The sequence below is a fragment of the Alligator mississippiensis genome, chromosome 15 (genome assembly GCF_030867095.1).
Source record: "Alligator mississippiensis isolate rAllMis1 chromosome 15, rAllMis1, whole genome shotgun sequence".
Lineage (NCBI taxonomy): Eukaryota > Metazoa > Chordata > Crocodylia > Alligatoridae > Alligator > Alligator mississippiensis.
The window spans coordinates 11395779-11410933 of record NC_081838.1 but is presented as its reverse complement, the minus strand read 5'-3'; the positions used below and the strand labels follow the sequence as shown (position 1 = coordinate 11410933).

The 15155-nt window shown below is 64.5% G+C and overlaps 9 non-coding genes across 9 annotated transcripts; 5 read left to right on the top strand and 4 right to left on the bottom strand.

The window, feature by feature from the left end:
• The first annotated feature begins 2319 nt into the window (after positions 1 to 2319).
• TRNAL-CAG (transfer RNA leucine (anticodon CAG)) lies at positions 2320 to 2402 on the top strand. The gene has a single exon. It is a non-coding gene; the product is annotated as a tRNA-Leu (tRNA).
• Positions 2403 to 5031: 2629 nt separating this feature from the next.
• Positions 5032 to 5105, bottom strand: TRNAN-GUU (transfer RNA asparagine (anticodon GUU)). The gene has a single exon. It is a non-coding gene; the product is annotated as a tRNA-Asn (tRNA).
• A 315-nt stretch (positions 5106 to 5420) lies between these two features.
• Positions 5421 to 5503, top strand: TRNAL-CAG (transfer RNA leucine (anticodon CAG)). Its single transcript has one exon. It is a non-coding gene; the product is annotated as a tRNA-Leu (tRNA).
• A 2629-nt stretch (positions 5504 to 8132) lies between these two features.
• TRNAN-GUU (transfer RNA asparagine (anticodon GUU)) lies at positions 8133 to 8206 on the bottom strand. The gene has a single exon. It is a non-coding gene; the product is annotated as a tRNA-Asn (tRNA).
• A 315-nt stretch (positions 8207 to 8521) lies between these two features.
• Positions 8522 to 8604, top strand: TRNAL-CAG (transfer RNA leucine (anticodon CAG)). The gene has a single exon. It is a non-coding gene; the product is annotated as a tRNA-Leu (tRNA).
• Positions 8605 to 11232: 2628 nt separating this feature from the next.
• Positions 11233 to 11306, bottom strand: TRNAN-GUU (transfer RNA asparagine (anticodon GUU)). The gene has a single exon. It is a non-coding gene; the product is annotated as a tRNA-Asn (tRNA).
• A 315-nt stretch (positions 11307 to 11621) lies between these two features.
• Positions 11622 to 11704, top strand: TRNAL-CAG (transfer RNA leucine (anticodon CAG)). Its single transcript has one exon. It is a non-coding gene; the product is annotated as a tRNA-Leu (tRNA).
• Positions 11705 to 14331: 2627 nt separating this feature from the next.
• Positions 14332 to 14405, bottom strand: TRNAN-GUU (transfer RNA asparagine (anticodon GUU)). The gene has a single exon. It is a non-coding gene; the product is annotated as a tRNA-Asn (tRNA).
• A 315-nt stretch (positions 14406 to 14720) lies between these two features.
• Positions 14721 to 14803, top strand: TRNAL-CAG (transfer RNA leucine (anticodon CAG)). The gene has a single exon. It is a non-coding gene; the product is annotated as a tRNA-Leu (tRNA).
• Positions 14804 to 15155: the final 352 nt, after the last annotated feature.

Below are 15155 nucleotides of genomic sequence, written 5' to 3'. Positions count from 1 at the left end.
GATGCGGGGCAGGGGTGAGGATGGAGACTGAAGCCTGGCAGGGGGCACTTTTGGGAGGCTTAAGCCCCTGGTGGTTGTGTGGGTGCTCCGAGTGTCGTTGCCCGACTGCACCCTGGGGAGTTGACTGGGTGGGAAAGGCTTGGCGGCAGGAATTGTGGGCGCCAGGTCAACCCTACGCATTTCTCTGGGGCCATGGAGACAGCAGGTCAACCCCATGCAATTGTAGGGGGATTTCCAGGCCCCAGGCCAACCCCATGCATTTCTCTGGGGCGTTGGAGACAGCAGGGCAACCCTATGCAATTGTAGGGGGACTTCCAGGCCCCAGGCCAATCCCATGCATTTCTCTGGGGCGTTGGAGACACCGCGTCAACCCGATGCATTTCTGTGGGGCCTTGGGGACACCAGGTCAACCCTATGCAGTTCTTTGGGGATTTCCTGCCACCAGGCCTACCCCGCGCATTTCTGTGGGGACTTGGAAACACCAGGCCAACCCCATGCCTTTCTATGGGGCGTTGGAGGCACCGGGTCAACCCTATGCATTTGTATGGGGACTTCCAGGCACCAGGTTCATCCCCCGTGCATTCCTCTGGGGACTTCCTGGCACCAAGTCAACCCCTTCATTCCTTTGGGGACTTGGAGAGACGACTTCTACCCCATTCAAGCCTGCGGGGACTTTCAGACACCAGGCCTACCCCAGGCATTCCTATGGGGACTTGTCAGCAAACAAGTCGACCCCATTGCTTGCTATCGGGACTGCCAGACACCAGGTCTACCCTGTTTTGAAGTGCAGGGTTGGCTTCTGGGACACCAGGTCAACCCCATCGATGTGTGCGGGAGGGAGAGGCTGGCGAGTGGGAGGGGAGCTCCCTGTCTCAGAGCCTCGCTGCCTGCCTGCCCTCTGCGTGGGCAAATCACCCGCCAGGCGCCAGGTCGACCCGGGCCTGGAAAAGAGAGGGAAGGGGAGAACGGCCTGACCCTCCGCTTGCAAGGGTCCCCTGACCGCCTCCCCCACCTTGTGCCAGCCTCCGGGAGAGGCTCTGCTTGCCGCGGGCATGGTGGCGCCCCCGCCACTCCCGGAGGAGCTGGCAGTCGGGTGGGGTGCCGCGTTCAGAGACGAAAGCTTGTGGCAAGGGCTGACTTTCAATAGATCGCAGCGAGGGAGCTTCTCTGCTACGTACGAAACCCTGAATCAGGTCGTCTACGAATGATTTAGCACCAGGGTCCCCATGAACAAGCCGGGCTCTGTCTTGCCCAGGTCCGTTGAGCAAGCAGCCGGCAGCTGGGGAGGGAAGAGCTGGCTGCTCTCAGAAGCCACCTGCCCTGTGACTCCAGTGCCACGTCACGGGGCGCTCAGGACCCGGACTGTGAATCTCACGTCTGAACACACGGGTCCGTCCGGAGTCACGGAAAGGCCTCGGGCCTTCCTTTTCTGCCCCACCCCCAAAATCGACACGCGCTTGGTGGCCTGGTGGGTGCCCAATCTGGACGCAAAAGGTTCAGCGAAGGAGTCTGGAAGGCACGCAGGCCAGGCAGCTGGAACCAAATGAGAAAGGTCCCCCCGGCTTGCCCAAATGGGGGAGGAGGGCCATCCGGCGGAAGAGCATGCGATGAATCTTGAGTGGGTGGCCGCCAAGACATATCGGAGAGGCCCTTGCGCTGCCCCGTCCCAAGGTGGGTTTGGGAAAGTAGGCTTTGGGCAGAAGAGCAGGCCGGTTTCAGAGGCGGCTCTTGTGGCGGGGATCGCTGCTCAGCGTTGCGTGGTTGGGCACCCCGACACGTTAAGTGTCGAAATCCTTGGAGCGCACAGAGGCAAAAGGAGCCTCGGAGTCCCGAGGCCGCTCGGCGCAACGCAGGAAGTGAGACGCACCGGGGCCGGAAAAAGCTCTCCCTGCCTACTCCAAAAGGGGGCTGGGCAGGGCACGCCAAGCACCGTCCCTGGGTGGGCTCGAACCACCAACCTTCCGGTTAACAGCCAAACGCGCTGGCCCATTGCGCCACAGAGACGAGGCAGGCCAAGCCTGCGCCCCGCTCGTCTCCTTCTCTGTCCGCCGAGCGCCCCACCAGGCTGTGCAGCGAAGCATATGCCCCGGGGCCCCTCCTGGGCTCTGCCCAGCGAGGAAGAGGCTGCTGGGTTGCCCCTGGCAGAGGCAATTCCTCTCCAGGCAGCCCCCGGTTGCTGGCGGGCCTCCTGGCTTCCTCAAGAGACCTCATGGCCGCTGGGGCACTCTCCGCCCGGGCTCGGGGGTGCAAGGAACCCAGCGCGCGGGCCCGGGAAGAGGGTGCTGGGCTGAAGGGCGCGGCCAGGGCCCGCCCCTGCGTGTCAGGATGGCCGAGCGGTCGAAGGCGCTGCGTTCAGGTCGCAGTCTCCCCTGGAGGCGTGGGTTCGAGTCCCACTCCTGACAGCAGCCCCTTCTTTTCCCTGCGAGGCTCCCTCCCTGCCTGCACAGCTGTTGCTCTTGCAGTGGAGAAGGACACAGCAGCTTCCCCCAGGAGGCTGCAAGCTTCCCAGATGCCCAAGGCGGGAGGCGCGGCTCCCAGGCTGCGCTGGCTCTGCGCGGGATTGCCCGTGGGCACTACCCTCGGCAGGACGGCTCCTTTTTGCTGCCAACCCGGTTTGGCAATCTTGAGCATATCCAGCTGCGCAGGCCACCCCTTGGTGCCTGCCGCCCGCTACTCCCTCCCGGAGACTCCGGGAAGTGTGTGCCCACCCCCGGGGCCCTGCCCTAGGTGGCTGGGGGCGGCCGGGCCCGGCAGGCACTTGCCCCTGCACTCGGGCTTAACTGTGAGCTCAGCGAATGGAGTGGATGGAGCCACCTGCGAGTCCACCCGCAAGCCTGTGGTCTGCTGCTGCCCTGTGGGGCCTGCCTGAGGTGCCTGGGGACCGCAGGGCCTAGCAGGCAGCTGGCGCCGGGCACTGGGGATGCCTGAAGTGAGGAGCGTCTCCCGCAGCCAGGCCTAGGCCTGCTGGCACTTCTCCCTGGAGCTGGGCCCTGCAGGTAGCTGAATGGCTGGGTAGAGGCCGCGGGGCAGAAGGCTGGGATCTGGAGCCAATGTTGGGCAGGGAGAGCCAGGGAAGAGTGCGGGGGGGGGGGGTGAGGGGGGATGCGGGGCAGGGGTGAGGATGGAGACTGAAGCCTGGCAGGGGGCACTTTTGGGAGGCTTAAGCCCCTGGTGGTTGTGTGGGTGCTCCGAGTGTCGTTGCCCGACTGCACCCTGGGGAGTTGACTGGGTGGGAAAGGCTTGGCGGCAGGAATTGTGGGCGCCAGGTCAACCCTACGCATTTCTCTGGGGCCATGGAGACAGCAGGTCAACCCCATGCAATTGTAGGGGGATTTCCAGGCCCCAGGCCAACCCCATGCATTTCTCTGGGGCGTTGGAGACAGCAGGGCAACCCTATGCAATTGTAGGGGGACTTCCAGGCCCCAGGCCAATCCCATGCATTTCTCTGGGGCGTTGGAGACACCGCGTCAACCCGATGCATTTCTGTGGGGCCTTGGGGACACCAGGTCAACCCTATGCAGTTCTTTGGGGATTTCCTGCCACCAGGCCTACCCCGCGCATTTCTGTGGGGACTTGGAAACACCAGGCCAACCCCATGCCTTTCTATGGGGCGTTGGAGGCACCGGGTCAACCCTATGCATTTGTATGGGGACTTCCAGGCACCAGGTTCATCCCCCGTGCATTCCTCTGGGGACTTCCTGGCACCAAGTCAACCCCTTCGTTCCTTTGGGGACTTGGAGAGACGACTTCTACCCCATTCAAGCCTGCGGGGACTTTCAGACACCAGGCCTACCCCAGGCATTCCTATGGGGACTTGTCAGCAAACAAGTCGACCCCATTGCTTGCTATCGGGACTGCCAGACACCAGGTCTACCCTGTTTTGAAGTGCAGGGTTGGCTTCTGGGACACCAGGTCAACCCCATCGATGTGTGCGGGAGGGAGAGGCTGGCGAGTGGGAGGGGAGCTCCCTGTCTCAGAGCCTCGCTGCCTGCCTGCCCTCTGCGTGGGCAAATCACCCGCCAGGCGCCAGGTCGACCCGGGCCTGGAAAAGAGAGGGAAGGGGAGAACGGCCTGACCCTCCGCTTGCAAGGGTCCCCTGACCGCCTCCCCCACCTTGTGCCAGCCTCCGGGAGAGGCTCTGCTTGCCGCGGGCATGGTGGCGCCCCCGCCACTCCCGGAGGAGCTGGCAGTCGGGTGGGGTGCCGCGTTCAGAGACGAAAGCTTGTGGCAAGGGCTGACTTTCAATAGATCGCAGCGAGGGAGCTTCTCTGCTACGTACGAAACCCTGAATCAGGTCGTCTACGAATGATTTAGCACCAGGGTCCCCATGAACAAGCCGGGCTCTGTCTTGCCCAGGTCCGTTGAGCAAGCAGCCGGCAGCTGGGGAGGGAAGAGCTGGCTGCTCTCAGAAGCCACCTGCCCTGTGACTCCAGTGCCACGTCACGAGGCGCTCAGGACCCGGACTGTGAATCTCACGTCTGAACACACGGGTCCGTCCGGAGTCACGGAAAGGCCTCGGGCCTTCCTTTTCTGCCCCACCCCCAAAATCGACACGCGCTAGGTGGCCTGGGGGGTGCCCAATCTGGACGCAAAAGGTTCAGCGAAGGAGTCTGGAAGGCACGCAGGCCAGGCAGCTGGAACCAAATGAGAAAGGTCCCCCCGGCTTGCCCAAATGGGGGAGGAGGGCCATCCGGCGGAAGAGCATGCGATGAATCTTGAGTGGGTGGCCGCCAAGACATATCGGAGAGGCCCTTGCGCTGCCCCGTCCCAAGGTGGGTTTGGGAAAGTAGGCTTTGGGCAGAAGAGCAGGCCGGTTTCAGAGGCGGCTCTTGTGGCGGGGATCGCTGCTCAGCGTTGCGTGGTTGGGCACCCCGACACGTTAAGTGTCGAAATCCTTGGAGCGCACAGAGGCAAAAGGAGCCTCGGAGTCCCGAGGCCGCTCGGCGCAACGCAGGAAGTGAGACGCACCGGGGCCGGAAAAAGCTCTCCCTGCCTACTCCAAAAGGGGGCTGGGCAGGGCACGCCAAGCACCGTCCCTGGGTGGGCTCGAACCACCAACCTTCCGGTTAACAGCCGAACGCGCTGGCCCATTGCGCCACAGAGACGAGGCAGGCCAAGCCTGCGCCCCGCTCGTCTCCTTCTCTGTCCGCCGAGCGCCCCACCAGGCTGTGCAGCGAAGCATATGCCCCGGGGCCCCTCCTGGGCTCTGCCCAGCGAGGAAGAGGCTGCTGGGTTGCCCCTGGCAGAGGCAATTCCTCTCCAGGCAGCCCCCGGTTGCTGGCGGGCCTCCTGGCTTCCTCAAGAGACCTCATGGCCGCTGGGGCACTCTCCGCCCGGGCTCGGGGGTGCAAGGAACCCAGCGCGCGGGCCCGGGAAGAGGGTGCTGGGCTGAAGGGCGCGGCCAGGGCCCGCCCCTGCGTGTCAGGATGGCCGAGCGGTCGAAGGCGCTGCGTTCAGGTCGCAGTCTCCCCTGGAGGCGTGGGTTCGAGTCCCACTCCTGACAGCAGCCCCTTCTTTTCCCTGCGAGGCTCCCTCCCTGCCTGCACAGCTGTTGCTCTTGCAGTGGAGAAGGACACAGCAGCTTCCCCCAAGAGGCTGCAAGCTTCCCAGATGCCCAAGGCGGGAGGCGCGGCTCCCAGGCTGCGCTGGCTCTGCGCGGGATTGCCCGTGGGCACTACCCTCGGCAGGACGGCTCCTTTTTGCTGCCAACCCGGTTTGGCAATCTTGAGCATATCCAGCTGCGCAGGCCACCCCTTGGTGCCTGCCGCCCGCTACTCCCTCCCGGAGACTCCGGGAAGTGTGTGCCCACCCCCGGGGCCCTGCCCTAGGTGGCTGGGGGCGGCCGGGCCCGGCAGGCACTTGCCCCTGCACTCGGGCTTAACTGTGAGCTCAGCGAATGGAGTGGATGGAGCCACCTGCGAGTCCACCCGCAAGCCTGTGGTCTGCTGCTGCCCTGTGGGGCCTGCCTGAGGTGCCTGGGGACCGCAGGGCCTAGCAGGCAGCTGGCGCCGGGCACTGGGGATGCCTGAAGTGAGGAGCGTCTCCCGCAGCCAGGCCTAGGCCTGCTGGCACTTCTCCCTGGAGCTGGGCCCTGCAGGTAGCTGAATGGCTGGGTAGAGGCCGCGGGGCAGAAGGCTGGGATCTGGAGCCAATGTTGGGCAGGGAGAGCCAGGGAAGAGTGCGGGGGGGGGGGGTGAGGGGGGATGCGGGGCAGGGGTGAGGATGGAGACTGAAGCCTGGCAGGGGGCACTTTTGGGAGGCTTAAGCCCCTGGTGGTTGTGTGGGTGCTCCGAGTGTCGTTGCCCGACTGCACCCTGGGGAGTTGACTGGGTGGGAAAGGCTTGGCGGCAGGAATTGTGGGCGCCAGGTCAACCCTACGCATTTCTCTGGGGCCATGGAGACAGCAGGTCAACCCCATGCAATTGTAGGGGGATTTCCAGGCCCCAGGCCAACCCCATGCATTTCTCTGGGGCGTTGGAGACAGCAGGGCAACCCTATGCAATTGTAGGGGGACTTCCAGGCCCCAGGCCAATCCCATGCATTTCTCTGGGGCGTTGGAGACACCGCGTCAACCCGATGCATTTCTGTGGGGCCTTGGGGACACCAGGTCAACCCTATGCAGTTCTTTGGGGATTTCCTGCCACCAGGCCTACCCCGCGCATTTCTGCGGGGACTTGGAAACACCAGGCCAACCCCATGCCTTTCTATGGGGCGTTGGAGGCACCGGGTCAACCCTATGCATTTGTATGGGGACTTCCAGGCACCAGGTTCATCCCCCGTGCATTCCTCTGGGGACTTCCTGGCACCAAGTCAACCCCTTCGTTCCTTTGGGGACTTGGAGAGACGACTTCTACCCCATTCAAGCCTGCGGGGACTTTCAGACACCAGGCCTACCCCAGGCATTCCTATGGGGACTTGTCAGCAAACAAGTCGACCCCATTGCTTGCTATCGGGACTGCCAGACACCAGGTCTACCCTGTTTTGAAGTGCAGGGTTGGCTTCTGGGACACCAGGTCAACCCCATCGATGTGTGCGGGAGGGAGAGGCTGGCGAGTGGGAGGGGAGCTCCCTGTCTCAGAGCCTCGCTGCCTGCCTGCCCTCTGCGTGGGCAAATCACCCGCCAGGCGCCAGGTCGACCCGGGCCTGGAAAAGAGAGGGAAGGGGAGAACGGCCTGACCCTCCGCTTGCAAGGGTCCCCTGACCGCCTCCCCCACCTTGTGCCAGCCTCCGGGAGAGGCTCTGCTTGCCGCGGGCATGGTGGCGCCCCCGCCACTCCCGGAGGAGCTGGCAGTCGGGTGGGGTGCCGCGTTCAGAGACGAAAGCTTGTGGCAAGGGCTGACTTTCAATAGATCGCAGCGAGGGAGCTTCTCTGCTACGTACGAAACCCTGAATCAGGTCGTCTACGAATGATTTAGCACCAGGGTCCCCATGAACAAGCCGGGCTCTGTCTTGCCCAGGTCCGTTGAGCAAGCAGCCGGCAGCTGGGGAGGGAAGAGCTGGCTGCTCTCAGAAGCCACCTGCCCTGTGACTCCAGTGCCACGTCACGAGGCGCTCAGGACCCGGACTGTGAATCTCACGTCTGAACACACGGGTCCGTCCGGAGTCACGGAAAGGCCTCGGGCCTTCCTTTTCTGCCCCACCCCCAAAATCGACACGCGCTAGGTGGCCTGGGGGGTGCCCAATCTGGACGCAAAAGGTTCAGCGAAGGAGTCTGGAAGGCACGCAGGCCAGGCAGCTGGAACCAAATGAGAAAGGTCCCCCCGGCTTGCCCAAATGGGGGAGGAGGGCCATCCGGCGGAAGAGCATGCGATGAATCTTGAGTGGGTGGCCGCCAAGACATATCGGAGAGGCCCTTGCGCTGCCCCGTCCCAAGGTGGGTTTGGGAAAGTAGGCTTTGGGCAGAAGAGCAGGCCGGTTTCAGAGGCGGCTCTTGTGGCGGGGATCGCTGCTCAGCGTTGCGTGGTTGGGCACCCCGACACGTTAAGTGTCGAAATCCTTGGAGCGCACAGAGGCAAAAGGAGCCTCGGAGTCCCGAGGCCGCTCGGCGCAACGCAGGAAGTGAGACGCACCGGGGCCGGAAAAAGCTCTCCCTGCCTACTCCAAAAGGGGGCTGGGCAGGGCACGCCAAGCACCGTCCCTGGGTGGGCTCGAACCACCAACCTTCCGGTTAACAGCCGAACGCGCTGGCCCATTGCGCCACAGAGACGAGGCAGGCCAAGCCTGCGCCCCGCTCGTCTCCTTCTCTGTCCGCCGAGCGCCCCACCAGGCTGTGCAGCGAAGCATATGCCCCGGGGCCCCTCCTGGGCTCTGCCCAGCGAGGAAGAGGCTGCTGGGTTGCCCCTGGCAGAGGCAATTCCTCTCCAGGCAGCCCCCGGTTGCTGGCGGGCCTCCTGGCTTCCTCAAGAGACCTCATGGCCGCTGGGGCACTCTCCGCCCGGGCTCGGGGGTGCAAGGAACCCAGCGCGCGGGCCCGGGAAGAGGGTGCTGGGCTGAAGGGCGCGGCCAGGGCCCGCCCCTGCGTGTCAGGATGGCCGAGCGGTCGAAGGCGCTGCGTTCAGGTCGCAGTCTCCCCTGGAGGCGTGGGTTCGAGTCCCACTCCTGACAGCAGCCCCTTCTTTTCCCTGCGAGGCTCCCTCCCTGCCTGCACAGCTGTTGCTCTTGCAGTGGAGAAGGACACAGCAGCTTCCCCCAAGAGGCTGCAAGCTTCCCAGATGCCCAAGGCGGGAGGCGCGGCTCCCAGGCTGCGCTGGCTCTGCGCGGGATTGCCCGTGGGCACTACCCTCGGCAGGACGGCTCCTTTTTGCTGCCAACCCGGTTTGGCAATCTTGAGCATATCCAGCTGCGCAGGCCACCCCTTGGTGCCTGCCGCCCGCTACTCCCTCCCGGAGACTCCGGGAAGTGTGTGCCCACCCCCGGGGCCCTGCCCTAGGTGGCTGGGGGCGGCCGGGCCCGGCAGGCACTTGCCCCTGCACTCGGGCTTAACTGTGAGCTCAGCGAATGGAGTGGATGGAGCCACCTGCGAGTCCACCCGCAAGCCTGTGGTCTGCTGCTGCCCTGTGGGGCCTGCCTGAGGTGCCTGGGGACCGCAGGGCCTAGCAGGCAGCTGGCGCCGGGCACTGGGGATGCCTGAAGTGAGGAGCGTCTCCCGCAGCCAGGCCTAGGCCTGCTGGCACTTCTCCCTGGAGCTGGGCCCTGCAGGTAGCTGAATGGCTGGGTAGAGGCCGCGGGGCAGAAGGCTGGGATCTGGAGCCAATGTTGGGCAGGGAGAGCCAGGGAAGAGTGCGGGGGGGGGGGTGAGGGGGGATGCGGGGCAGGGGTGAGGATGGAGACTGAAGCCTGGCAGGGGGCACTTTTGGGAGGCTTAAGCCCCTGGTGGTTGTGTGGGTGCTCCGAGTGTCGTTGCCCGACTGCACCCTGGGGAGTTGACTGGGTGGGAAAGGCTTGGCGGCAGGAATTGTGGGCGCCAGGTCAACCCTACGCATTTCTCTGGGGCCATGGAGACAGCAGGTCAACCCCATGCAATTGTAGGGGGATTTCCAGGCCCCAGGCCAACCCCATGCATTTCTCTGGGGCGTTGGAGACAGCAGGGCAACCCTATGCAATTGTAGGGGGACTTCCAGGCCCCAGGCCAATCCCATGCATTTCTCTGGGGCGTTGGAGACACCGCGTCAACCCGATGCATTTCTGTGGGGCCTTGGGGACACCAGGTCAACCCTATGCAGTTCTTTGGGGATTTCCTGCCACCAGGCCTACCCCGCGCATTTCTGTGGGGACTTGGAAACACCAGGCCAACCCCATGCCTTTCTATGGGGCGTTGGAGGCACCGGGTCAACCCTATGCATTTGTATGGGGACTTCCAGGCACCAGGTTCATCCCCCGTGCATTCCTCTGGGGACTTCCTGGCACCAAGTCAACCCCTTCGTTCCTTTGGGGACTTGGAGAGACGACTTCTACCCCATTCAAGCCTGCGGGGACTTTCAGACACCAGGCCTACCCCAGGCATTCCTATGGGGACTTGTCAGCAAACAAGTCGACCCCATTGCTTGCTATCGGGACTGCCAGACACCAGGTCTACCCTGTTTTGAAGTGCAGGGTTGGCTTCTGGGACACCAGGTCAACCCCATCGATGTGTGCGGGAGGGAGAGGCTGGCGAGTGGGAGGGGAGCTCCCTGTCTCAGAGCCTCGCTGCCTGCCTGCCCTCTGCGTGGGCAAATCACCCGCCAGGCGCCAGGTCGACCCGGGCCTGGAAAAGAGAGGGAAGGGGAGAACGGCCTGACCCTCCGCTTGCAAGGGTCCCCTGACCGCCTCCCCCACCTTGTGCCAGCCTCCGGGAGAGGCTCTGCTTGCCGCGGGCATGGTGGCGCCCCCGCCACTCCCGGAGGAGCTGGCAGTCGGGTGGGGTGCCGCGTTCAGAGACGAAAGCTTGTGGCAAGGGCTGACTTTCAATAGATCGCAGCGAGGGAGCTTCTCTGCTACGTACGAAACCCTGAATCAGGTCGTCTACGAATGATTTAGCACCAGGGTCCCCATGAACAAGCCGGGCTCTGTCTTGCCCAGGTCCGTTGAGCAAGCAGCCGGCAGCTGGGGAGGGAAGAGCTGGCTGCTCTCAGAAGCCACCTGCCCTGTGACTCCAGTGCCACGTCACGAGGCGCTCAGGACCCGGACTGTGAATCTCACGTCTGAACACACGGGTCCGTCCGGAGTCACGGAAAGGCCTCGGGCCTTCCTTTTCTGCCCCACCCCCAAAATCGACACGCGCTAGGTGGCCTGGGGGGTGCCCAATCTGGACGCAAAAGGTTCAGCGAAGGAGTCTGGAAGGCACGCAGGCCAGGCAGCTGGAACCAAATGAGAAAGGTCCCCCCGGCTTGCCCAAATGGGGGAGGAGGGCCATCCGGCGGAAGAGCATGCGATGAATCTTGAGTGGGTGGCCGCCAAGACATATCGGAGAGGCCCTTGCGCTGCCCCGTCCCAAGGTGGGTTTGGGAAAGTAGGCTTTGGGCAGAAGAGCAGGCCGGTTTCAGAGGCGGCTCTTGTGGCGGGGATCGCTGCTCAGCGTTGCGTGGTTGGGCACCCCGACACGTTAAGTGTCGAAATCCTTGGAGCGCACAGAGGCAAAAGGAGCCTCGGAGTCCCGAGGCCGCTCGGCGCAACGCAGGAAGTGAGACGCACCGGGGCCGGAAAAAGCTCTCCCTGCCTACTCCAAAAGGGGGCTGGGCAGGGCACGCCAAGCACCGTCCCTGGGTGGGCTCGAACCACCAACCTTCCGGTTAACAGCCGAACGCGCTGGCCCATTGCGCCACAGAGACGAGGCAGGCCAAGCCTGCGCCCCGCTCGTCTCCTTCTCTGTCCGCCGAGCGCCCCACCAGGCTGTGCAGCGAAGCATATGCCCCGGGGCCCCTCCTGGGCTCTGCCCAGCGAGGAAGAGGCTGCTGGGTTGCCCCTGGCAGAGGCAATTCCTCTCCAGGCAGCCCCCGGTTGCTGGCGGGCCTCCTGGCTTCCTCAAGAGACCTCATGGCCGCTGGGGCACTCTCCGCCCGGGCTCGGGGGTGCAAGGAACCCAGCGCGTGGGCCCGGGAAGAGGGTGCTGGGCTGAAGGGCGCGGCCAGGGCCCGCCCCTGCGTGTCAGGATGGCCGAGCGGTCGAAGGCGCTGCGTTCAGGTCGCAGTCTCCCCTGGAGGCGTGGGTTCGAGTCCCACTCCTGACAGCAGCCCCTTCTTTTCCCTGCGAGGCTCCCTCCCTGCCTGCACAGCTGTTGCTCTTGCAGTGGAGAAGGACACAGCAGCTTCCCCCAGGAGGCTGCAAGCTTCCCAGATGCCCAAGGCGGGAGGCGCGGCTCCCAGGCTGCGCTGGCTCTGCGCGGGATTGCCCGTGGGCACTACCCTCGGCAGGACGGCTCCTTTTTGCTGCCAACCCGGTTTGGCAATCTTGAGCATATCCAGCTGCGCAGGCCACCCCTTGGTGCCTGCCGCCCGCTACTCCCTCCCGGAGACTCCGGGAAGTGTGTGCCCACCCCCGGGGCCCTGCCCTAGGTGGCTGGGGGCGGCCGGGCCCGGCAGGCACTTGCCCCTGCACTCGGGCTTAACTGTGAGCTCAGCGAATGGAGTGGATGGAGCCACCTGCGAGTCCACCCGCAAGCCTGTGGTCTGCTGCTGCCCTGTGGGGCCTGCCTGAGGTGCCTGGGGACCGCAGGGCCTAGCAGGCAGCTGGCGCCGGGCACTGGGGATGCCTGAAGTGAGGAGCGTCTCCCGCAGCCAGGCCTAGGCCTGCTGGCACTTCTCCCTGGAGCTGGGCCCTGCAGGTAGCTGAATGGCTGGGTAGAGGCCGCGGGGCAGAAGGCTGGGATCTGGAGCCAATGTTGGGCAGGGAGAGCCAGGGAAGAGTGCGGGGGGGGGGTGAGGGGGGATGCGGGGCAGGGGTGAGGATGGAGACTGAAGCCTGGCAGGGGGCACTTTTGGGAGGCTTAAGCCCCTGGTGGTTGTGTGGGTGCTCCGAGTGTCGTTGCCCGACTGCACCCTGGGGAGTTGACTGGGTGGGAAAGGCTTGGCGGCAGGAATTGTGGGCGCCAGGTCAACCCTACGCATTTCTCTGGGGCCATGGAGACAGCAGGTCAACCCCATGCAATTGTAGGGGGATTTCCAGGCCCCAGGCCAACCCCATGCATTTCTCTGGGGCGTTGGAGACAGCAGGGCAACCCTATGCAATTGTAGGGGGACTTCCAGGCCCCAGGCCAATCCCATGCATTTCTCTGGGGCGTTGGAGACACCGCGTCAACCCGATGCATTTCTGTGGGGCCTTGGGGACACCAGGTCAACCCTATGCAGTTCTTTGGGGATTTCCTGCCACCAGGCCTACCCCGCGCATTTCTGCGGGGACTTGGAAACACCAGGCCAACCCCATGCCTTTCTATGGGGCGTTGGAGGCACCGGGTCAACCCTATGCATTTGTATGGGGACTTCCAGGCACCAGGTTCATCCCCCGTGCATTCCTCTGGGGACTTCCTGGCACCAAGTCAACCCCTTCGTTCCTTTGGGGACTTGGAGAGACGACTTCTACCCCATTCAAGCCTGCGGGGACTTTCAGACACCAGGCCTACCCCAGGCATTCCTATGGGGACTTGTCAGCAAACAAGTCGACCCCATTGCTTGCTATCGGGACTGCCAGACACCAGGTCTACCCTGTTTTGAAGTGCAGGGTTGGCTTCTGGGACACCAGGTCAACCCCATCGATGTGTGCGGGAGGGAGAGGCTGGCGAGTGGGAGGGGAGCTCCCTGTCTCAGAGCCTCGCTGCCTGCCTGCCCTCTGCGTGGGCAAATCACCCGCCAGGCGCCAGGTCGACCCGGGCCTGGAAAAGAGAGGGAAGGGGAGAACGGCCTGACCCTCCGCTTGCAAGGGTCCCCTGACCGCCTCCCCCACCTTGTGCCAGCCTCCGGGAGAGGCTCTGCTTGCCGCAGGCATGGTGGCGCCCCCGCCACTCCCGGAGGAGCTGGCAGTCGGGTGGGGTGCCGCGTTCAGAGACGAAAGCTTGTGGCAAGGGCTGACTTTCAATAGATCGCAGCGAGGGAGCTTCTCTGCTACGTACGAAACCCTGAATCAGGTCGTCTACGAATGATTTAGCACCAGGGTCCCCATGAACAAGCCGGGCTCTGTCTTGCCCAGGTCCGTTGAGCAAGCAGCCGGCAGCTGGGGAGGGAAGAGCTGGCTGCTCTCAGAAGCCACCTGCCCTGTGACTCCAGTGCCACGTCACGAGGCGCTCAGGACCCGGACTGTGAATCTCACGTCTGAACACACGGGTCCGTCCGGAGTCACGGAAAGGCCTCGGGCCTTCCTTTTCTGCCCCACCCCCAAAATCGACACGCGCTAGGTGGCCTGGGGGGTGCCCAATCTGGACGCAAAAGGTTCAGCGAAGGAGTCTGGAAGGCACGCAGGCCAGGCAGCTGGAACCAAATGAGAAAGGTCCCCCCGGCTTGCCCAAATGGGGGAGGAGGGCCATCCGGCGGAAGAGCATGCGATGAATCTTGAGTGGGTGGCCGCCAAGACATATCGGAGAGGCCCTTGCGCTGCCCCGTCCCAAGGTGGGTTTGGGAAAGTAGGCTTTGGGCAGAAGAGCAGGCCGGTTTCAGAGGCGGCTCTTGTGGCGGGGATCGCTGCTCAGCGTTGCGTGGTTGGGCACCCCGACACGTTAAGTGTCGAAATCCTTGGAGCGCACAGAGGCAAAAGGAGCCTCGGAGTCCCGAGGCCGCTCGGCGCAACGCAGGAAGTGAGACGCACCGGGGCCGGAAAAAGCTCTCCCTGCCTACTCCAAAAGGGGGCTGGGCAGGGCACGCCAAGCACCGTCCCTGGGTGGGCTCGAACCACCAACCTTCCGGTTAACAGCCGAACGCGCTGGCCCATTGCGCCACAGAGACGAGGCAGGCCAAGCCTGCGCCCCGCTCGTCTCCTTCTCTGTCCGCCGAGCGCCCCACCAGGCTGTGCAGCGAAGCATATGCCCCGGGGCCCCTCCTGGGCTCTGCCCAGCGAGGAAGAGGCTGCTGGGTTGCCCCTGGCAGAGGCAATTCCTCTCCAGGCAGCCCCCGGTTGCTGGCGGGCCTCCTGGCTTCCTCAAGAGACCTCATGGCCGCTGGGGCACTCTCCGCCCGGGCTCGGGGGTGCAAGGAACCCAGCGCGCGGGCCCGGGAAGAGGGTGCTGGGCTGAAGGGCGCGGCCAGGGCCCGCCCCTGCGTGTCAGGATGGCCGAGCGGTCGAAGGCGCTGCGTTCAGGTCGCAGTCTCCCCTGGAGGCGTGGGTTCGAGTCCCACTCCTGACAGCAGCCCCTTCTTTTCCCTGCGAGGCTCCCTCCCTGCCTGCACAGCTGTTGCTCTTGCAGTGGAGAAGGACACAGCAGCTTCCCCCAAGAGGCTGCAAGCTTCCCAGATGCCCAAGGCGGGAGGCGCGGCTCCCAGGCTGCGCTGGCTCTGCGCGGGATTGCCCGTGGGCACTACCCTCGGCAGGACGGCTCCTTTTTGCTGCCAACCCGGTTTGGCAATCTTGAGCATATCCAGCTGCGCAGGCCACCCCTTGGTGCCTGCCGCCCGCTACTCCCTCCCGGAGACTCCGGGAAGTGTGTGCCCACCCCCGGGGCCCTGCCCTAGGTGGCTGGGGGCGGCCGGGCCCGGCAG